The sequence below is a fragment of the Centroberyx gerrardi genome, chromosome 20 (genome assembly GCF_048128805.1).
Source record: "Centroberyx gerrardi isolate f3 chromosome 20, fCenGer3.hap1.cur.20231027, whole genome shotgun sequence".
In the NCBI taxonomy this organism is placed as follows: Eukaryota; Metazoa; Chordata; class Actinopteri; order Beryciformes; family Berycidae; genus Centroberyx; species Centroberyx gerrardi.
In genome coordinates this window covers 2,138,313-2,163,077 of record NC_136016.1, presented here as the reverse complement: position 1 = coordinate 2,163,077, position 24,765 = coordinate 2,138,313, and the positions used below count along the sequence as shown (strand labels likewise).

At 38.4% G+C, this 24,765-nt stretch overlaps 1 pseudogene; it reads left to right on the top strand.

The window, feature by feature from the left end:
• The first annotated feature begins 2,590 nt into the window (after positions 1 to 2,590).
• LOC139911051 (uncharacterized) lies at positions 2,591 to 24,709 on the top strand (annotated as a pseudogene).
• The last annotated feature ends 56 nt before the right edge of the window (positions 24,710 to 24,765 follow it).

The following is a 24,765-nucleotide window of genomic DNA, read 5'->3' as shown; positions in this document are numbered from 1 at the left end:
AAAATAAATTCTGGTCAATGGTGAACATGTTTTATCTAATGCTCAGTATACAGTTCACACTGTTTTCGCAAACTCCTTTTATGCCCACCACCCCCAGCTCTTCCTGGAGCATGTTTGAGGTGTTCCCCAATGGCTGCATCTATGTCATGCTCTGTGGCACTGGAGCTCCACCTCTTCACAGCATCTGAAGGAAGAGAAAATAAACATGTTAATACAAAACAAAAGTGAAAAAGCAAAAGCATGTTTATTATTTTGGGTATTTCCTACTGTTAACTGTTTTGTGTTGTTTATCAGACCCCCCAATTTTTTTTTTTTTTGTATAATTCTATCTAATTCATTTAACAGGTTAATTTACAATTGCATACATATTCATTTTTATGCAGGTAATGTCTATAATCCAAGATGTACTGCCCTAGCATGTTTTTCCAGGATCCAGTGTTCATAATTTAGTATTTGATGCAGTATTGATGTTTGTGGATGTGCTACACAGGTTCCGCCACCAGGTTGTGCCATATTAGTTTTTTTCGGAACCAATTAAAGTCAATGATAGGAAATTTTGATTGGAAACACAATACGTTAAAAGTAATCTATGCATAATGAAGACAAACATCCACTGCATGTGCATAGATCTGAGAGAGTCTTTCAAAACGATTGCTAACGGAGCATTAGCTTGCAAGCTAACGTTAGCCAAATTCAAATCCCCGTTAATTTGCATGGTGGAAATGTTACACCGTGAAAGTTAACTAACGTTACAACTCTGGCCTGTACATCAAAAACTTACCGGCGGACAGCTGTCATGTCGGCCAATGCCTGCAGAATTTCTGTTGAGTTGGTTGAATCTCACAAAATCATACACACACACCTACGCGCCCACCATGTTCTCTCTCGTCTTCTTCAGTCTTGAGCGCGAGACGAGGTGACACAAGAGGTCTCGCAAGATATGATGGTCATATCGCGTGTGTACGGTGTGTATCGCGGGATCAAAGACAGCTTGGTTAAAGGCTCTTACAAACACCACAGGCTTAAAACGATGAGACAGGAATATACTTTACATGTATATATACATAAATGGCATAAACATGTTTTTTATATTTAAAAAATGGGCGTCAAGTAATACTAGTCTTTGTACGTGGAGTGGACGTCACAGTGTGGCCGTCTGATCACAACCATTTCACAACCAAATAAATTGTCAATCAAATGTCTTATTCAACAAAAAAACAAAGACACATGCATTTGCTTTTTTCAGAGCAATAATATGATCAATATTTCTTGGTTTGTAAGAGAGGGTCTGACTGGACCATTATTGGACGTGGAAACAACGTCGCCGTGCGCCTCATAACCACGTTGCAGTTTTTGGCATCTGACCGGAACCATTTTTAACCAAAAATTTCCCTTTCGTCCCGTAAGCGTCCCACGGGAGATGTTTGTCCGTCCCAAACACATTTTTTTCTGTCCCCCATCTCAAGCCCTGGTACTAACCCACGTCACTAAGAAAGTAGACTGCTTCCCCACCTATTAAAAACCTATCTTGGTAGCTGGTAGATCCTTGCTTTTACTTTGAACTCCTCTGAAATATTTTCATTCTACCCATAAGCCAGGTGTATGCATCAAACCAGTCACACGATAAACCATTTAATTGAGCTCTGTGACCAGGTTTAATAGGATTTGTGAAAACAATAGAGGTTTATGAGTTGCATGATAAGAGCTACATCTGGTATAGCTGATGCTTATACAGAGTAAAAAAAAACGAGCCAATCTCTATCAACAATGTTCTGTGTGTTGTAGAAATATTATGTTAAACTTTTAATTATGTTTAGGGTCAATAGTGAATGCAAAAATGTATTGAATCACTATTTGTAAATACTTTTGTGTGCCCTCCCCAGGTGAATACTATGCAGACAATTCCAACTCTCCGCTGTCTACCTCAAGCTCAAGTGCACCCTCAACTCCTCATAGACACACTCCAGTGGACAACAACTGGCACTTCAATTTTGAGATCCCCTGGAGTAAAATGCCATCAGAGATTACTAGAAAGCTCGAAAACAAAGAGCGGCCAACAGGACGTGAAAGACGTGAAGTGATTCGCCTGATAGTAGGGGAGATCCTAACCATCTGCCCTACACCAGGGAAGAAACATCTTAGTGAAATTGCCAGGAAGATTGTTTCAACTTATCCTCTGTCATTCAGAGATGTTATTGAAGATCAAGTTGTAGGTAGCGGTTATGACTCTCTTACCAAGCAGCTGCAGAGCAGAGTTGACAACCTGAAGAGGGGGAAAACCTCTCTTTACCTAAAAAGACAGGCATCCAGCGCAAGTGAGGGAGAAGACCTACCTTCTAAGACGATGAGAGTGGATACCTATGGCTGTATAAACTGGCAACCAAAGCGGCTGCCACCAGGTGAAACCGTGGAGACTCAGAAATTTACACAAGAAGAATTAAAGAACATGCATAAAAACAGAAGCAAGGACACCAAAAGTATTGATAAGAAAATGGTGGCAACTTTCTCCACTCAGAGAAGCAACATAAGTGGAATGGAAACCCCTGTTCTGGTAAGAGAGTGGCCATATCTGTTTGAGATGTGCGGCATGATGGCTCACTTCAAAGAACTCACGGGTATGGATGTTGACAGAGAAGCTGTGTCAAGTAAATGTGGAAGAGTCGTTTCATACCTCATGTCCCGTGAGAAGAAGAGCAAAATAGAGGACATCCTAGCAGGCATGGAAATTGCCAAAGCGAAGCATCTAGATGCTGATCTTCCCAGATGTCTGATGCTGCTTTTGAACCATTTCAATGAAGACCAGGGCAAGATGTTCCTGACGGTTGATGAAACGTGTCTGCCATCTGAAGTTGATCAACTTCCAAGCACACCATGCATCGTTGTGTGTGGTATGATTTTTTTTTTTTTTTTCTTACATTTAAGGAAATGCCATTTTTTTCAGCCATGAACAGGTTGATACTGGCGTATTAGATCAGGGGCTCACTGGGGATCCTAGTAAACTTTTAAGTATAACTTCTCAAAGGGTTAGGGTTACACCAAGCGTTTTCGGCAACTAGGCCTTCATCAGGGTGGTACATGCAAGTGTTTCACCATTCCTTAAATACAATTGATTGCATAATTGGCCATGTGACCACCAGTAAAAATAAATAAATAACTAAATAAACAATCTGCAGCAAATATTTTAGCATTTCATAATTTCAACAGAATTAAGTACAATTTTGAAAAGTTCATTAAGTATATTTTTAACATATTGAGTGGAAAAATAAGTTAAGGTAAAACCTAGGATATGAATGTTTTCTTGTTATTGTGCTAACATGTAAGCCAAATAATGGCAAAATATTTTCACAGTAGTTCCTCATTGTGGTCTTTTGACAGTCATGATGTTAGACTATTCTTTTAACTTTAAATGTTTGTGACTTTTTCCTCTGTTGTGTACCGTAGGGAGTTCTCCCCTGACAGCTGGACACTTCATGATTGCAGTGGACCAGACCATCGTGAATGGCAGTGTTCCAAATTTTGGTGATGCCCTTGTACTGATGTTTGAAACATACTACTGCCTCAACATCACTTATCCAGCAGAACTGGGAGCAACTCTGGAATTCTTGCAGAGGTAAGACTTAAAGTGTAATTATTCTAAGTCATTCTATCTTAAACCAAAGAGTGGAGGTTTGGACACATTTCTGACACGATAAGTGCTTCCGATGATTATGAAAACAAGATAATCGAGATAAAACGATTACTGTGCCGCATTCCGTTTTGCATAATGCTCTCGTTTTGTCTTGGGTTGTAAATCCAGCGCACCCCTTTCCTTTGCAGCGGTGCACTTTCACCCCTCCCTAAAAGCCCAAACTCACTCTCAGCCAGGCTGTGGCATGTTTACTTCAGCTCGATGAAAATGACGGAAAGAGAGCCTTTGGTCGAGAAGAAAGTAAAACCAATTCAGTTATTTGGAAACACTTTGGTTTCAAGGAGTCCGACGAGGAACAACAAATACTATGCAAGATTTGCAGTGTTGGGGAGTAGCGACCCTACCGGCTTAGCTACAATTTTCAGCTTTACGGTAGCTTCGATACTTTTAAAACAATGTAGCTTTCCCTGTAGCGAGCTACTTTTACCACCAAGTAGCGTCATAGCGCGACCAAACGCTATATGTGTCAGAACCTGAGGACAACGGAATCTGACAAGGAAGACACAACTACTTTTTTGCACCGAAATTTGTCTGAAGGCAGTGCTTTGTTGCTTTCTGCAGCCTTCCTGGTCAATGCTTTCCAACCGTGTTTAAGATAGACCAGGGAGTAGTAGACAAAGTTACGATTTTCTTCATGCATAAACGAGACTGGAGATAACTTCTTCGTGGCTGCTCTGTTTATTGCAGTGAACAAACACACTTTTATACTTCTTTCTGTTAACTACTGTGCTTTTACACCGCTCACTCTGCTGCCGACACACACCTCATCTGCCCCAGTTACACACTTACCTCTCAAGATGGCACTCGTAGCTACCCACACTCCAATGCTCTTAAAGTGACAGCTTACTTCTGTTTACAGACCAGCTGCATTGCTGCCCAGTGTGATAGTGATGCCTAGTGACGACTTTATAAATGACAAAACCCCATCCAGTACATATTTTTGAAACCAATGCTTGTAATGTACAGATATGATCATAACAGTTGATGAAAAGTCAATTTAAGATCAGTATTGCCCTTTGACTTCAAGCTGTATTTCATGTGTAAAGTCAATTAATGGCTGGATCATCCACAGAATTTGTGGTAGCACTACATTCAAGTGCACTTCTGTCTTAACAGGTGCCTTTTCAAGATAAATCCAGACAAGGGGACCAAAGTGGAGAAGAAAGAATCTAAAAAACAGCAGTCCATGAATCCCAAGGTTCTTTCATTGATCACAAACATTGCAAACTTTGAATGGAGAGAGTAGAAGGCATCACACATGCAAACACACACACACCCACACACACGCAAGTAAGCAAGCATCTTTCTCTTTCATAGAGATATACACACACACACACGTCACTCTCTTTCATACACAGACAGTTCACAAGTATAACCAAGTGTGTTCCACAAGCCATTTCCAGTTGAATTTGTTAATTTGGATATTAGTTTGTATGCTAATATGTAATGTTTAAATGTTCAAATGTTCCATTGCAGGTTCATTCTGCTTTATTATTATTTTAAATACATTTTATTATTTATTTTTTGTTGTTTTTTATTATTTATTTTTTGTTATGTATATATGTGTGTGTGTATAGTATTATTTGTATCTTGGATGGTTTGATATTATGTTTTCATTCATATTATGTTATGGCAAAAAGGCCATAGTATTTTTTCAGGGGCGGAAAACAAAAGCTGTTGTTCCCACAGCAAAAAACATTTTAGAGATTGGTTTGTCAGCTTTAAAAAATGGTGAACCAATGAAAAAGCAACAAAAGCAATCGTCACTTTTGATTTGACATTTTGCAATCGCCACTTTTGATTTTACATTTTAAAAAAGTGTTAAGTGTGAAAAGTATGCTGAAGCATTTTAAAGCTATTGCTAATGAGTTCTTGTAATATGCTGAACAAAAGAATTTGTATGTTGTGGTGCGAATAATAATACATTTTAAAAAAGAATCAATGAGTGGTGGTGTAATTTTTAATTCGTATTGTGAAATATTTTCAAAATGTTGCTACAGGCAAAAAGTTTTAATTCTATAGCATAACTTTTATGTAAGATTTTTTTTGGGCAACTGCTGCAAAATTTCATTATATTTCACAGTGATTTTAAAGTATTATGCAGACAAATCTTATCCTACTTCAATAAGATAATTCTCTTTTTTTGCAGTTTATATTTTTTAAATGAAGAATGACACAATGTAAAAGTACAGTTAACCAACATTTAGAGAAAGAAAATGCATTTAGTTTGACAGTTTATTAATGTATTTGAATAAAAAAAAAATTATAATTTGACAGATTTTTTTCGCAACACTTCTGACAGTTAATTTAAACTTGGGCTTTTGCAAAGTAAAATTACATGTTTTTTTGTGTTTTATATGTAAATGGTCTTAGATTTACAGTACTTTTTGTAATAACAATATTATCTGTACTTAAGCTTTTCTTTATCATTTTTTAAAGATAATTATTCTGTTTTTTAGAGGTGTATGACTCTATTCTAACAATTAATATATGTTAAAAGTAAAAGATTCATGGAATTATAGGGAGATTTCTTGTAAAATTACAGTAATAGATGTTAATTGTGGTAAAGATAATTACTGTTTTTTTTTACAGTTTATATGTTTTTAATCTGACAGTACTTTTCAACAGACATTTTCCGGCACCCCTGCTGGCAGAAAATTACTGTTTTTTTACACTTTTTTTTTTACAGTGTGGGAGGAATGGCATTTTGTTCTAATGTATGCAAGTACTGAGGAATGACAACAAAGGAAATCTTGAATCTTGTGTAACATTAGTATTTAAAAAATCACAAGCAATGGAACCGCAGCCATTCATGTTCCTTTTACTAGATTAAATTAGATGGAACCAGTGTACACAATATTAGGGTAACTTCAACCAGAACAAATCATGTTAGGTGAATGCATATAAAACAAGTATAGGACGGACACAAAATCAAATTCAAATTACATGATTCACTGGTATTGAATTGAATATATTGTGTTGATTTTTATGATTGGATTACATTGACTCTAATTGAACACAAAAGTAGCTTGAACACAAAAAAATTAAGTAGATCAAACAAGATGATTTGTGTTGATTAAACACATTTCGATAATGTGAAACCGATGTCCACAATTTTTAAGTAAATCCCATGATTTTTTTTTCAGTGTATAATCTTTATTTGCAGAGATATGCCAGTTAAAACATGGAGCCAGTGACTTGGCTTTGGTTGGACTATCATTTTGTTATTTGTGAGAACTCTTTGTTATTTATAAGAAATCTGATCCCTGACATCCAAATATATAGCTACAATGTTCGTAGTCCTAAATTATACAAATTGAAACTAGACACATTTCTTCTATTTAGGCCCACATGGCTCTACTGTTGACTTTAATTAGCATAAATAATATGGCCCTATTTAATAATTCTACAACTTTATTTTTAAGAAGTACATTGCTTTGCCTGTATACTGGGTGCTGTATGGCCACTAGGGCTCAGCAACAATCCAGTCTACTGGAAACGGGAAATTAATAAAAAAGAACATTTGAAATTCAAGTAAAGATTTCAGAAGTCATGACAGTGCTAGCGCTTTTTTAATCCCAAAGGGGAATTAGATTGTCAGCCTGTTCCTGTTTATCTCTGTAATCAGAAGTGTAAAAAGTTAATGAATGGGAATAGAACTGTCTGTTGAGACTCTAGGTCAGTAAATACACATCTGAACTGAACTGATTCAGTCTGACATACTGTGGTAAGATAACTAATAATCCACTTAATAAACTGGGGGGGACACATCCAAGTGCATATGCGGTTACGAGGCTGAATTGTTTTCAGAGTACTGGAGAAATAAAAAAACAAACAAAAAAAAAGCATTATTCTGATTTAACCTTGGTCTCTCAAGTAGGCTACATTTTACATTTACATTAAAAAGCAAGCTGTGAATCCTAAAAACAACAATTTATTGCATAGCTTTAACGTTACTTATTCAAACCGACAGATTTAATTGCCTCGTCTCTGCCATGCTCTGTTCGGACAGGAAGAAAGAAACAATGCAAAAAGCAATAAAAACGCTTTTTTATTTATTGCACTTAAATGAGTAAAACAATTGATACGAAGGTACATGCATTCTGGCTCTAGCCATCTTGATCTGAATTAAAAGGGCCGACTCTCCAGCTAGCCGTTAGTTTGTTAGCCAAATGAACATTGCCACAGTAGGGGCCAAGAATCATCCTTTGTAAACTATTCAACAAAGACTGTCATTTCAAGTTTATTTGTATAGCCCCTATCAAATGTATAGGTCTCAAAGGGCTTTACAGGCCCACATTATTATACAATAAAACAAAACGACACACCCCAACCAGTGAAGACAACAAAAAAACAAGAAAGACCCTTAAGGTGGAAAATAAAACCAATTAAAATCCAAATAAGTCCATTTGCATATGCGTACTTGCTTGCATAATTAAATAACTTAAATACATAAGTATCACATGTAACACCTGACTTATTAATGAAAGAGGTTTGTTGTATGCTCCAACATGCTAAGCAGCCATAAGTCAAACTAGTGTGAGAGCAGGCTAGAGTTGCAATGATATGTCTGGTGGTAAACTAGGTATGCAACCAAATAAACATAATGAGAAGCATTTATTTTGGTTTGGTTTATGCTGAGAGTTTTTGAATAATTTACAGAAGATTCTTGTTCCCTACTGTACCAATGTTAATGTAGCTAAAAATCTAACAACTAGCTGGAGAGTCAGGCAGATGTGCTTGACTCTGCAGCAATAGTGGTGAGTAGCTCAGGATACCTGGGTTTAAAAATTAATTGTAAACTATCTCTTATACTAATGTCTATGCAACCAATAACCACTCTCAAAACATTGCTTGAAGAACACTTCTTACATCAGTTTGTGTTTTCTGATACAGCAAATGCAGCAAGTTCATTCATGTGAATTCATTTGGAATACCCTGTAAATGTTCTATAATTAATATAAGAATTTTTCCAATAATACCAAAAAAGAAGACTTAAAAGGTCTCAAGCCATGAAGGAAGTCTGGGCTGCCCAGAAGGAGGTAACAGCAGGAAATCCATCCTAAAAAATAATTTCAAGCAAAAAAGTGTATGATCTAAAGCCTCTTGTTTCTGACAGGACTGACCTATTTTCATACTGCTTGTTCACTGTATAATTTGTCTTTTTTTTAATTCTACGTAGGTGCCCAGTAAAAAAGGACAGGCAGACCAGAGTGGTTCTGCACCATCCTTGCCCTGTGTTTCGCAATCTGAGATACATAGTGGAACAGACCCGAAATTTAAAACTGAAACCCTGAAACTGAAAACTGAAACCCTGAAACTGAAAACTGAACAAAACTCAATCATATCTGACAAATCTATGAAATGTGTTGATGATAAAACTGCCTTTACTTCTGAATTTCTACAGATATCTGCTATCAAAGGATCGTTTCATCAAGGTTATCCGGAAGTTGGAGTGCAACATTATGCGGGAACAATTTTAGTACCATACTAGAATAACTTTGAGTCACTTTACCAGCATGTATATAATTTTACACAGTCATTAAATGCAAGTGGGAACTCTTTAAATGCAAGTGGAACACAATTTGAAGTAACTGGAGTACAAGCACTTCTGAGATTGTAACAATGCACCAGACCACAGATGAAAATCAGTCCTCTACCTGTCAATATGATCATCATGGCCAACAACTGCACAATCACGGTACTGAGGAAAGTTTAACTGTGGAACTATGTGTCAAAAACAGTCAGCCAGACACTTTACACTGAGGCTTTAATGTATCCATGTGCTAAAAGCGTTGACGTGGTGAAGAGTAATGCTACCAAACAAGAGATGGACATAAAGACGCTGTCTAATTCAAGAGGAGATGAAGTTAACCTAATCAGTGAGTTGGAAAGAGCATGTTTCAAATTCTCCCCTTTAACTGCAGCCACAGAAAATGCTTTGCTCGAAAGTTAACGTCATCTACATCTCACATGGTACTGCTCAAGGACCACTTCCAATGAATGCTAAAATGGATGATCCTTGTGAAACGAAGACCATAGTAGGTGATGACAACTGTTTTTTTTTTAGTTTTTTTTTTAGCTTTGTCATTTGCCATTAGTGGACGTGAAACAATCACAGAAAAAATAAGACTTGCTGTGGTTAGACATATACAAGTATTCAAATCTTCTCAGACAGATATTTTTCAGTTGAGAACAATGTAAAAGCATCAGAGATGACATATGTTGAAAGTTGGGCAACTGAAGTTCAGATTCAAGTCGCTGATCTATTCAGAGTTCATATTTTTACGTACAGTTGCAACACGTGATTGAAGTACTCAACAGCAAGCCAAGAGGATAGAGGCATTTACCTGAAATACTGCACTGAGTGTCGTTATGAAGTTGTCACGTGTTAAACAATAAAATACTGGAACATGCATCAAACAGTGCAATAAATCTGGTGACCTTTCAGTTCAACTAAAATAAACCTAATATGAACAAAACATGCAGTTCAGAGCTGGAATAATTAACAGAGCAATCAAAAGATACCATGATGATGAGAACTACAGGGAAATTGTCAAAAAGAGAAGCATTGAGAAATATGCCACTGATGAGCAAAAAAGGACTAAAAAGAAACAGTACAGTGCAGCGAACACTAACTTAACCACTGACTGAAAAAACAAGACCTGCTATACGCAAACTACGAGAAGATGGAAGGAGATGTTATCTGGGTGTCCAGGCCTTTTATACTGCATACGTATGGCCTGTGTTACCCAGGTCAAAGGTGACTTTGTTGGTATAAGTTCTCGACCCGTGCAATGGGGAATTCAGGTATTAAGCACTGCCTGTGGCGGTCAGAAAGAATGAAATAGAACTAAAGTTACAGGTAGGGTTATGTTAGACAGCAAAGTAATTGGCTCATGAAACAATCTCATATTTAGGAATGTCTTTCTTTCTAGCTGATAGTCAACAGACACTGCGTTGATGAAGTCTGTAAAAGATAAGGGGCCGAAACAAGTGGAAATAATAACTGTTGCTAGCAGGAGGTCAGAACAAAAGCTGGCCCAAATAGCAAGATGTTCTTCCTTGTACGTAGGCAAAAGCATAGTGAATCAGAACAGGAATGGGTATTATGTATTGTTATATGAGCACACAGAAAGGCAGAAGTTTATTTGAGGCCACTGATGTAACACTTTCAAGTATCAGTGGTGACCAAAATTCCGTATATTGTCCTGCTGGGTACATAATCCCATTCAGGAAATCTGCTCAGATTTCATATTGTTTCTGGTTCCCAGTGGACACATTTATAGTGCAGAAAACCAAAAAATATTATAAAAAAACATACTTAAGCTTTAGATAAATAAAAATGAAATTAAAAGGGGCAATAAGTAATATTTTCCCATAGCATAAAATGTAATGTAAAATGTAAAACACAATATATCTGAGGATGGTTGTTGTTAATACCACACACACACACACACACACACACACACACACACACACACACACACACACACTGGTTTTCTGTAAACAGAAGGGGTTTTTCCAGCATGCCTAAAGGACACCTGGCATCCTTTCTTTTCATTATTGAACATGGATGGCCCTTTGTGAATGGTGTTTCAATGCTTACACTGGAGTAAAAAAACAGTGCTAGTACTGGATATTGCATCGTGTCAAGTCCTTTTGGTGTTTGAGTGGATCTGTATGTGTGTGTGTGTCCATGGACGTTTGGCTGGATGTGTGTTGGGGTCCAGGAAGACTGTGATGGGTCTGGGAGGCTTGTTGCGAAGTTGTAGTCGTCAGAAGAGGCTGGTGAAGGGACCAGTCTTGCCACAGTAAAAGACACATCATGTATAGTACTGTCTCCTACTTGAAGGAAACCTCCAGCAGTGTTGCTGTCCTCCTCAAAGTGGTGTTGGACAGGAGCTGAATTAAGGGCATCTGGCAACCACTGGTCTTCTCTGCATTGTGCTGCTTAAGGATGCTTAAGTTGGCAGATAACGGCCGATTCAGTTTTTTTATATCTGAATTGCTTGAAAGTATCAGGATAGCCAAGGCTGTAGATCATCATACAACACTTGTATCAAGGTAAATCCTGAACCAACAGAGCCTACATTACTACAGAGGGTACAAACAGGGTTTAAACAGCAGTATTGACAATAAAATCAGTTCATAACCACATGATGACAGAGGTAGGCTGATGGTGACAAATTGGTAACTGTTGGCTCACTGACAAATATAAACCATAGCTAGGTCTGTAATGGAAAGGTCATCTCCATCTATTTGGAAAGGAACAGGCAGGCTGTAAAGTGTCCATGCTGGTTTGATATCCACTGAAAAGAGAGCGCGTACCTGAGCTGAACAGGATGTCTTTGTGCAACTCACAGCGAGCTATCACCCTAATGCTACCTACAGAAGTTAACAAACACTAACTTACTCATGGCAAGCTATCACACTAATGCCAACTTTACAGAAGTTAGTGATTTATTGTAAAATCGAATAATCTGTATATAGCCCGTAAAAATAAATAATATAACTTCAGAGCCTCTAGAGGGTGTCTTTGATTGTGAGATGCTGTGTTTCCCATACAGAGGCATAAAGTCAAAAGTTGATCAGGGTATAGAAATGAATCTAAATCTATCTCTGATGCGCCTGATGTGCGCATCACGTCATGTTTGTCATGTGGACAGCAGACCAGCAGCATTGAACGCAATCCAACAGAGTCTCTGGTTTGAAAACAAAAGTGAAACTTAACATTCCACAATCTGCTCCAAACTCGCCTGGGATTTGTCGACTGTAACACGTCTTTTGCTGCCCTACAAACTTTAATGGTAGGTAACGTTATTATCTTGTGGTATTTAAGTAACGGTAGTGGAATTAGGTAATTTAACCGCGCTGCAGTGTTTCAGTTGAACACGCGCCGTGGGCTTGTACAGGATCTGTGCTTGTTTAAGAAAGTTTTTAGCAACACTCTACAAAGATGGTAGAGCAATGGTTCAACCTGCTTCAAGACAAAGGTGTCATGACAAATACACGTTAACACCATTAATGCATGGATTAAAAACCAGGGCTACAAATATCAAAACGATCCATTTAGGAACCAAGTGTCCAACCTCCTATAATGAAGGTAACATCATATTTAGATACTAAAATAAAGCACATATACAGCATTCATATATGAGTGTTTATAGTATAAAAATATTTAATAAAAGGGCAGGTGGTACATGGAATAGAGACACACATTCATAGTGCTGTGCATCCTGAGTTCAAATTCCATCCATGCCCGCCAGCTATGGCAGGGGGCCCAAATTGGTGAGGCAACAACTGGTTCAGCCTCGCCAGGGGAAAATAGAGGATGAGCTGATTGAACTCATAAGTCTCATAACTCTCTGGCAACCTCTCTTGGTTGGCCGGGCACCTGCAGGTTTGTGAACGGAACATATGTTGACTTCTCTTTCCTCCAACAGCATAGGCAATATGTGATTGCTGCCTTATCTGCACTATCCAAAATAGCAAAGGCTTGTTGTCAAGTGAATCGGAGGAGTCGAAGCTTGTGGTGGGTGGGGTTAATAACATAGTTCAATTCGCATAGGGAAAGGAAAAATTATAGAATATTTATATTCACTAAAAAGGTACACATCCAATTTAGAGAACACTCCTACATTGTATCCTTTGCACTATGACTAGCAGTTGAACTGAGTGAAAAATGTCTATTTGTGTTTTTTTTACAGTGGAGTGTTGCCACCTGAGAATCTAATTGCTGAAGAAGTACAGTGAAAACTACAGAGATCTTCCACCTCTCTGACGTTCATTTTGATCTGTCTTGATATCTGATATTGATATAAACAGTTGAAGGAACAACTTCAGCAATGACGTCAACTGAAACAAAAAATGTTTTAAAAAAATGGCCTTGTAAACACAGAGCCACATATATTTTTTTGAGGAAAAATGTCAGAAAAAATGTGATTATGAAGGCATGTTCCACTTTAAAACTTCCCCTTTCGAGAACTAAACTGTATAGCCTCTCCGACAAACCCATTCCTTTTGGCTTTGTAAATTTGTCCTAAATCATGTCAGCAATAGCTTATCATATGCCAGAATTTAAGATTCATGTCAAAATGTAATCGGCGTGCCCTATAGCCTAAGGATGACAGCAGGTGTCTCACTCAAGTTTGCAAGCATTTGACGTCTTCAGAGCAACCACTCAGCTCTCCCCTCATCACTTTAAACTTTGTTACAGCCTGTAGGAACTTTTTGTTCTTGTACACACAAACAGTATTCATGTAGTTCATGAGCCGTTTCCCCTTCAGATCCACATTCCGTGTGAAAGTTTCTTTAAGCCCAATTCCAGTGAGTTCCTTGACGTGAACTGCCATGCCAAGTTCGTCGAACCGGCCACTCTTCCAGGAGGTATTTTATATTTTTCCCTTCGTTGACTTGTTTACGCTGTGTGTAGAAAGTCAACTTCATTAGAAGTTTGACCTCCTCTGGATTTGCATCAGTTTGCTGAGACATCATCTTCAGTTTTTCTGTCTTCTCCTGCTGGCTCTCTGGGGTCTCTCCAAGGGGCAGGAATTTTAAATCCCAATAAATGCACCCATAAGTGTCCTGGATTGCTGCTCTCTGTTCTGGAGGGACTTCGTCTGTGTCAGACTCATCAGTGTGATGCTTTCGTTTTCTTATTTTTGGGGTCGTAGATCGCTTCACATTCTCTATCCTATTTTGCAATTGCTTGACTACAGAGTGATACCCTGGCCCAATCACGTCTCCCTCTATTATGTCTTGCAGAGATTTTGGATATTTTGCCACTATCTTTTTGGCAACTTCAGTAGAGATCCTTTTACTTATTTACTTATAAGAACTTTTTCGCATCATCTCACAAACCACAATCCGGACCATCTCCCTTCTCATTTGTGGACTTGGTCGTTTTCCTCTCTCCAATGACTGCATCAGTTCCTCTGGGAACTTCTCCCAAGGTATCATAAAGGTATCCACCCAGTCTATATCAGGGCTTTGGCAGCTGTTGGAAGAGGTTGAGGATGAACTTCTGGGTGAAAGAGACTGCAAGGATGCGGGAGGTCCTGGTGAGGCACCAACAGATGAGCTGCTGGTTTCAGGAGTCTGGCCTGCAAAAACACACACACACACACACACACACACACAAAAAGAGATATCAGGAACACATTGTGAATGTTTCTATATTTCCGACTTGATCTTTTATGCTGGCTACTTTGGGCACTGGTTGCATCCTGTACTGCAATACTTGACTTACATGTCAGCTTCCAAGCAGCAAGGACTTTTCGGGCTTGAATTTGCCTCAACGCTGACAGCAAATCGGCTTCCTCAATAAACCGAAAATCATCATATGTCTCCACCCCAAGGGATTGTAAGGTCTCTTCTAGAATATCTTTCGTCATCTCTGGAAGGTCAGGCAAGACCTCAGTGATGGCGGTATGTAGAAATGTTTGCTCCAAGTCGGTCATTTCTGGAATCAAGGAAGAATGACACCAGTTTTCAAGATTACAAATGAAAGAAGACAAAAGTAATTTAGTCAAGTAACACTGTACATACAGTATATACAGATAAGAGGAACCTCTACTTTGAGTATATAATGTGAGTGAGGATTTACACTTTTTCTTTCTGTACATCTAGAAGGAAAAACTGCTGTCACTTTCATATTTTTCAAATAGTATTTTTATCATTTTTACTAAGCATACATGTGCATTTTTAGTATGGTTTCTCCACCACAGTGGCCAAGATCATCTTTATTTTGACAACACACTGTGTTTCAGCGGAATGACTTGGTGCCCGTCAACAATATATGATGGTAACGGATAAAAATCTACCAAGTCGTTAATGTTAAGACATTGCAACCTTGTACTCTGTTTTGTCACTGAGTACAGATGGTATTCAGAATGATAGTCAGCTTTATGTATATCCATCACAAAATACACAGCTGCATCATTTTGAATTAAAATAATGAGAAGTTCTCCAAACTCCATGGACTCATCATTTTTTGACACAAGGAAATGCCCTTTTTTATATGATGTACCTTTATACTGTATGTCTGTGGAAACACTAGTATTGTTTTCTGAAAAGCCAAACTCTCTCACTGCATGTTTAATTGCGTCACTGTAAAGGTTTGGGTAAAAAGTACAACTGTCTTTGACTTGCAGAAGCTGACTGCATCCTGGTCCAGCTGAAAGATATGCCTGAAACATGCCTGTTTTGGTTTTAGTGTACTCTCAGGAAATAAACACTTTCTTGATTCCAAATATTCTTGGATTATAATGCCAAGATAGGCTACCTGTGACAACGAAATATTTTGCGCACAAATCATATCAACAATATCTTTAAGCTGGAAAGTTAACTGCCACACATCATCTTCTGGATTTTGCACTTTGTCACCAATTAATACAGGCAGCAACCTTAACAAATTCCAGTTCTGAATGGCTTGACCCGAAAGCTTGGACAACTCAGAGTTGACAGCACATGGCTTTGTGAGAGCATCAGATCCTTTGTACTTGAACTGCTTGATGCGCCGGTTCAAAAGTGAATACGTAAGCCATTTCTTTTTCTTAATGAAATACTACAGTGCAACATCATAGGACAAGACACCCTCAAATATGTCATGCCTAAATAAGGTGGGAGACCAGGCTGGTAAACATGAAAAGATTTCAGAGCATTGAAAACAGAGTTTACCTTTATGCCTTTGCTGTGTTGACTGTCTTCAGCTTGTAGATCACCAACAGCAGAATCATAACTTTCAGGGGTGCGCTGTGGACCACATACATTTGGATCATCACTCTGAAACTCACTTCGCGTGATTTCACAGTACCTGCAAAAGTACTGAGACCTACTAAAGTTTTCAGTAAACCCACCAATGCTGTGTGAACCCAAATTATCACCAGCAATACAATACAGGGCCCCTTTGACCGTTTCACCACCTACAGTTATTCCATTTTCCTCCAAATCTTTTAAATCCACTAACATCTCTGAGAAAACCTTAGCACTTCCAAATTGTTTTAGGTCATTCTCTCCACACAATAAGACAAGGGACGTGTGATCAGTATTGGACCGCACATGAGCAGGTAAATTTGCCACAGAAAGATATACTCCAACAACTTTGTGTTTTTTCTTAGCAGAGCCGAGGGGATTGACAATTTCAAAAGCATCCTCGTACAGAATTAGCTTCAGGCATACTGGATTTTCAATGAAGAACTGGTTGGACTTAAAGTTTTTTCCATCACTTATGTCACCTAAATCATCTGAGTCTGTTTCACAAGACTGTTGTGACACTGAATTCTTCCATAATTCTGATTCTAATAAGTTATTTACTGTTTGTTTCACAGGTATGTAGTAAGCAAACCTTTGTGTCATATTTTCATCATTTCCTAATGTTACTTTTTTAGGCTCTATGTATTTGAACATCTTTTTGAACGTCTGAGCTCTTGAGTATGTTGTTCTCAGTGGTCGCTGATGACAGACAGAGAACAGATCTGAATCCGTCACACAATCACAGATTTTAGCAATAGCATCATCTGTTAGACACATGTCATTTTTTAAAAGTGAACGTAGTTTACTTAAAGTGTAATCCTGTCCCAACTCGTCTGTATTGTTGAAGCTGGAAGAAGGAGTTGCCCTTGCAATTTTAGGTAGAATAAACATACATTCCTAAGAAAGGTCTCATTGAAATTCTGTGGCAATTCAATGCTTTCATTTGTTGTTGCATCATTTGAGCTCTGGGAAGCATCTTCACATGCAATGACAGCAGAAGACTGAGAAATAGTTTCCCTGTACATGTCACTTATGCTATCCACCGAACATGCTCTATGTTTCCTGGACATATGAGCAGTAAATTATTTCACAGTGAACGTATTTTTACAACCAGTTACTAGACATGCCACAGGTCGCCCCTTCACTATATGCTCTTTTAAGTGGGATACAAGTTCTTTCACTGTGTGAAATTGGCGCTCACACAGCGAAATGGCACATTTAAAATCTGTAACAACGGCTATAGCAGTAACAGAGGGTGCAGGCACATTGTGAACCCGATAGAAATGAGCTTTAAAAGCTGCGTAAGTAGAAAATGTCCGCTTGCAGTCAGTGCCAACACATTTGAAAAAACAATGGGGTTCGTTCCTATGAACTCTACAATGCAGCACATAACCCCTCAACGTCTCTAGTGTTTTGCTGCAAAAACGGCAGGTAATAATTTTTAGCAAACTAACAAAACCGCCGTTTTTTTAAGTTTTTACCCTCCTCGGATGACGCTGCAAAAACCACCGCTCCACAACAGCATGAAAAAAACAACTGAAAGAGTTCAGACATAGCATGAAACGCCAGACTAATTAAACCCCAGTCAGTCGGCGTTATTATTATGATTGCAAAATATACCCTCGGTAACAAACAGAAGCTAGTATTTTTCTGACAACAAATGGTCATGTATTTCAAGTTTGAAGAAAAGGAATTGTTAGTTTACCAGTGCTACACATCGTGATTCTCCATGTCATCATGTACACACAGCTCCATGCGCTGGCAGACTGGGCAGTGGGCGCACGCGGCACACTCAGCCACGAGCCGTTAACTTCGCCAAGATGGCTGCTCCCGCGATAATTAAGTAGTCCAATGAAAGAACAGAAACAAACTCTACTGCTCAGTGAGTTGACGAGGCAGACCTCATCTAGTTTGAAATTCAAACACAGGCGTTTATTTTCGCGGGAATGTAAAATTTACATTGAAAATCATTACTGTTACATTTAAAATGGCCTTAAGGCACTATAAATATTACCAAATGACATTATTCTGTAATGAAAAAAACAGAAACTTTTCGTTTTATCATTTACAATTGATTAACAATTAATATGATGCAAAAATAAAGAACTGATGAACAGCTATGGAACAGATGAGCAGCTAAATGTCCATTTGGAAGACAAAGATAAAATTTCTGTAATTCCATCACCAGTCATTATTACAAGTTCTACACTTATTTTAGGAATTTATGGTGTATAGACCTCAGTTATCTGTAATAATACCACTCGTTTTTCAGTAAAAGAAATACAATTTACGTATTATTTTGACTATAGTTAAGACCAGAGGAAAATATATTGAGGGATTATCACAGACTGGCATCTGTTTAGCCAGGATGCTGTTTTGAAACCATCTAAAAAAATGTATTGGTACCATAGTCCCATTTGGTGGCTGCCATAAGTGACATCTGTTTCTGGTCAAAACTGACTGATGTGATTTTATTCAGAAAGAACAGTCATGACAACTTATTATATATTATTATTTTATAGATTCAACCTAAAAACAACATGAACATACATTTATATGTGTGTGTGTGTGTGTGTGTGTGTGTGTGCGTGTGTGTGTGCGTGCGTGTGTGTTCATTATGAGGGGCCCTTAGGGACACTATTCAGAATTACCATGCATATACATGTATTTTTCCTCTCACATACACATATGAAACCAAACTCATTCACATACTATACTGAAAACCACACACACATACAAGTGAAATGCTTTTACATACACAACTGAAACACTCTCACACAAACAACTGAAAAATTATACGCTCACATACACAACTGAAAAGCTCTCATGAAAACTATTGAAAAGCTTTCACACATACTAGTAAAGTGTGCTCATATACACAGTTGAAATGCTCTCATATAGTATAGTGAAAACCTTTTACATAAACTATTGAAAAGCTTTCACACATACTAGTAAAGTGTGCTCATATACACAGTTGAAATGCTCTCATATAGTATAGTGAAAACCTTTTATATAAACTATTGAAAAGCTTTCACATTTACTATTGAAAAAAATAATTTTGTATGAAAGCATTTCAGTATGGTGTATGAGAGGATTTGATTTCAGTTAAAACGGAAGGCGTTTCAGTTGAACCGGAAGGTGGTTGGTTTCAAATTTTTCTAGCTGTAGCCTGCAGACTTACAGCGAACGACTGTTGTTCGTTCGTTCGCCACACTGATGTCTGCTCAACAGCCTGCAAGTAGCCTAACCGAAGCAGCGGCGTTACTTAACAATATATTGGCCTCAGCGGAGACCATCAGAACCCTGTCAAATGCGACAACAATCGGGCAGCAACCGGTCGTTGCAACTCCAAGTGTGGACACGCTGGACAGTCACCTAGCATCGCTCTTCCCATCCCGCCAGCGTAGCAGCGTGCCACTGCCAGCTGCAGCTCCAGTCAGGAGAGAATGTGCACCACGTTATCAAGCGCAGCAGTGCTTCGGCACATGGACATCAGGCACGAGGAGAAAAAGGTAATTATAAATACTCGGAATTTGGATGATCTGAATATTTTGATATTCAGGGCCAGGCCTAACTTACTCTATAGCTTAGCTTGATATAATTATAGAATGACAATCGTTTCCAATCTTATGCATTAACAGACCGTCACCCATTATCGACCCCCTTCTGGCAGGGACTGTGAACCAGTGGTGTAGTCTACGTGATACGCAGGTATACGCCGTATACCCACTAAAATCTTTGCGGGCAAACGAGAGGAAATATATAATGTTAGGCAGCGGGAGGATCGGTTCACAGCCAGAGGAGGGTCGGTAAGGGGTGACGGTTAGTATTTTGCTCTCGTCAAACTTGCCATACTTAAGATATCCATGTGATTTGATGCGTAATGGTTTGTACAGGTTTGCATGATGTTGTACTACTGTGGTCTCAGTATTGTATTATCTATGGCAGCATGACTTAACTTGCACTGGCTGTTTTCATGTAGTCTAATAGTTACATTGTTATTTCAGAGCTAGAGCACAGCAGCATGACCATTTCAACAAGGACGTAATACTACTCCCGAATCCATCATGGGGAGTAGTGTGCAAACAACATCCAAAATTACGGTTACACAAACATGGGCACATCCTCAGTGCCTTTGAATTCCAGAAGGCCTGGGACCACCAGACTGTTATGGAACGCATCAGGGATAGCTTTGGTGAGCACATTCCGGAGGATGTCAGGTAAAGGCCTATTTTTTCTTCTTCTTACTTTGTATATTAATAATATAATAATCTTTATTTATAGAGCACTTTAAAAAACAAACAAAAAAACAAACAGGTTTACAAAGTGCAATCATGATTATTACAAACATATATAACAATAGCATTTGTTTTAAAATGTACATGATTCAGTCACACACCTCATAGGAGCAAGAAACCAAGGAGACGGACACGCGCACACACACACCCACACACACACACACACACACTAACAACATATTGTTAAGCTACATAGCCTAAAAGCATTTTTTGTTGTTGTAATATCCCCATCTTCTTTGTAGCCTCCAGTTTCTAATGGCTTGTGGCAATAAGCTGGTGTCCCCTAAGCTCCAGGAGGGTCAGGAGCTGAATGGGATGCTAATCCATAAGGTTTATAAAACCAAAGCCCTGTATGTGAGACCATCAAGGACCCTTTTAGTAAGTTTGCTTTTTTGTTTGTTTGTTTTTTAACCTGTTTTGAAGTAAAACTCCCAGTAAACAGTCAACATGTAAACAGTAAACATGGCCAAAACATGGAGACTGCCTGAGTATATCTTTATAAATTGTATCATAAATGTTGTATTTTGGTGTATTTTCATCAAATTTACAGTTACAGTTGTAGTCAAAGAGTAGAAGAAGACATTCAGTTGCATCATTATCCATGGGATCTATAATGGTGATATTGCCTTTGAAATTTAGATTATATACTAAATATATATATATTATATACTAGGCGAGGATGAAAATCTTATTTTTTCCTTTATTGCATCTACATTTACTCTGGAATGCTAGATATAGGTTTACTTACAATGGATTCATATTCCTTAGCTTCTTACCTATCAAATGAGACCAGAAATATGCATATAGGCCTTATGGTATAACAGGTTTTACGCTAAATATAATTATCTTTTGAAAATGAAATGTATACTGTTTACTGCTTGTAGCAATATACAGTATATATTAAATTAAAGCAAAGGTTTGAGAGCAATCAAAACGGAGAAAAGCGCAAACAAAGGTTTCTCATTTTAATCGGTTAAACAATTACTTGTTTTCAATATGGTTATTTAATTTCAAAGTCGTAATTTTTGCTTTTGATATATATTTTTGGTCTTCTTTCTTTCTCTGTTTAAGACTGACTCGGAAGAAGAAAATGAACTTTCCCACATCACTACCAGATCAACGTTAAGCATGCGTACAACTGCTAAGGACAGCGATGATGATTGTGTTGAAGTTGATGGTCCACAAATCCACACAGGCATGAGCACCAGGGCTGCTACAAGGTTTAGAGTAATGAGAAGTAATGACTACCCCTGTGCTAGCAGTCATGATGGAGATGGCAACCCTGGCACTAGTGGTCATGATGGAGGCTGCCTTGCAAGAAGTGATGGCAACCCTGGCACGAGCGGTCATGATGAAGGCTGCCTTGCAAGAAGTGATGGCAACCCTGGCACTAGCGGTCATGATGAAGACTACTCTTCATATTTAACACTCGTGGCTACTCTTCCTGACGACTCTTCAGATGATGAGGAATTAAACCAGGCTATAATTGCCAGTATGGAGAGTCAAATGTGAGTAGCACACACACAGAATGTGAGCTTGAGAGATCAGGATAACTATTGAGGATGATGTGATCTGATAATTGATATGAACCGTTTTATCTTTAGATTATTATGACATACACATTTTGGATTAATTGGTTGCTTACGACCAACGATTTCACAAAATACGGGTTGTTACAAATTATGTCACATCACTGTGTTTCTGATCTTTCATTTTTGATGTTGTCTTTATAGTGCAGAAAAGGTCCCGGTTCAAGAGATACTGCTGGAACTGTCAAGCAAAATTAGCACAAAACAGCAGTGCAAATTTAATATAAATCGCTCTGCTGTCTGGGAGGGAGCCATGCGGGGCTTCCAAAGGGTATCCTATGACCCCAACTTGATGATCTGTGTAAAATTCTCAGATGACATGGGGAGAAATGAGGAAGGGGTTGATTTAGGAGGGCCAAGGAGGGAATTCTTGAGGCTGCTGATGGAGACCATTGCCAGGTCACCCATGTTTGAGGGAAAAGAAAACAGCAAGAACTTGGCTCTTGACAGTACTGGTAATGACTTGCCATTTTAATTTATGGTGATTTTTACTTGCAACTTTTAGCTTTTGAACTGATTTACAATTGATTTAATAGCACAATGAAATCCATGATTTTATGTAGTAGTGAGTCTTTATGTATTTATCAATATTACATTTCCTTTTATTCCATTGTTTTGCAGCTCTAAGAGAGGACCGGTACTACACAGCTGGCAGAGCCATTGCAGTAAGCTTGGTACATGGCGGTCCACCACCAAACGGTATTTTCTCTTCTGGTTGATGGTTCAGCAAATCCAGTCCTAGAAGACATAGCCGACACGGAACTCTTGGAAAAAGTCAAAAAGGTCAGTTGGTAGTTAGTTTTTAAATGTTATATTGCATTAGAATTAGGTTACATTACAATGTTCTCTTGCCGTTTTCCATTTTGAGAGGGAGTATCGGTCCAGTCCAGTCTGCCCATTGCTGAATGCCCACTTTCCATATGATGTAGTTTGAATTCCACCACTATTCAACGGACAAGTGTAGTCAGCAAAGTGTATTCTCCTTGTTTTTTATCACATTGTAGCAATGTGGAAAAAAACCTGCACTGCTATGAACTGTTAGGGGACCCTTGGGCATCATGTAATTATGCAGACCTCTAGTGTCTGGGTTCTTACTAATAAGTTATAAGACTAATAAGTAGCCTCCATAACAAGCCATCCTGCTGCTACTTGTGATGATAGGTATCTGAAAGTACAACCCTTGAGGACCTTGAGAAGTCAAAGGCACCTCTGCTTGACTACTTGGCCAATGCAGGATGTCTGAGGCCTATGCGGTCGATAAGAGACAGGGATCTGCTGGTACATGACATCGTCATGTTTCAGGTCATCCACAGGGTTCAAGGTCCATTTCAAAGGTATTCAGTGTTGGTTGTTTACAGTCAGGTTAATCAGAATAGGGATCAGAATTTTACCCATTGACCAACATGGTCTAGGACTAACTTCACAAAATCTATTATTTTTATATAAAACTAAGTGACAAATTGACAATGCACAACCCTAATTAAATTCTGCAAAATTAGTACAATTGTTCCATGTTCTTTGTACAGATTCTGTGAAGGACTGAAAACTCTTGGGGTTCTGGAGAAAATCCGAAGGCATCCAGACAGCTTTCGCCCCCTGTTCTGCTATGAGCCAAGCACACTGACTGCTGACCGGGTGGATGATCTTTTCAGCATTCGTCTGTCTCCAGAAGGGAGCAACAAGAGAGCTGCTGAGGAGATGGTCGTTACCTTCTGGAGAGACTATCTCCAGGATGCAGAAGGTAATTGACAGTTTAGTGTACAAGTAAACTGATGCATCTATTTATATTTTATTATTATTATTATTTTTTAATTATAATTTTTTTTTTTTACAAAACATACCTGTATAACAAAAACATTATAGCTTAAACTTACTTATTCTCTTGGTTGTAGTATCATTATCACGTAGCACCTTGAGATTGTTGAAAGATGAAAGGCGTGTTATAAATTCATTGCTATAAGAGTCATTCAGTTTTTTGACGCTTTGGTTTTGAGAAGTAAAATACTCTTATTGAACAATTTATTCAGTATCAGCTGATGTTAATTGCTGTAGAGATGTTTCATATACATGTTAATTGGACCAACTACCACTTATAATGTTTTTCTGTTTTTATAGAAGAAGAAGAAGGGCCATCCAAACTACAGAAGATATTGGCCTTCGCAACTGGAGCATCTGTGGTACCACCTATCGGCTTTTCCCCAACTCCCTCCGTCCAGTTCATTCATAAAGGAGATGACGACTTCTCTTCTACACCAATGTTCCCTATGGCCAACACATGTGTTAACTACATCAAGTTGCCACTACATGTGTCATACCAACTGTTCAAGGAGAAGTTTGACTTTGCATTAGGAAACACATATGGGTTTGGCAGGGCATGAACATATCATGCTCTGTATGCATTTCTCTGTCTGTCTCACTTTCTCTGCTTGTCTCG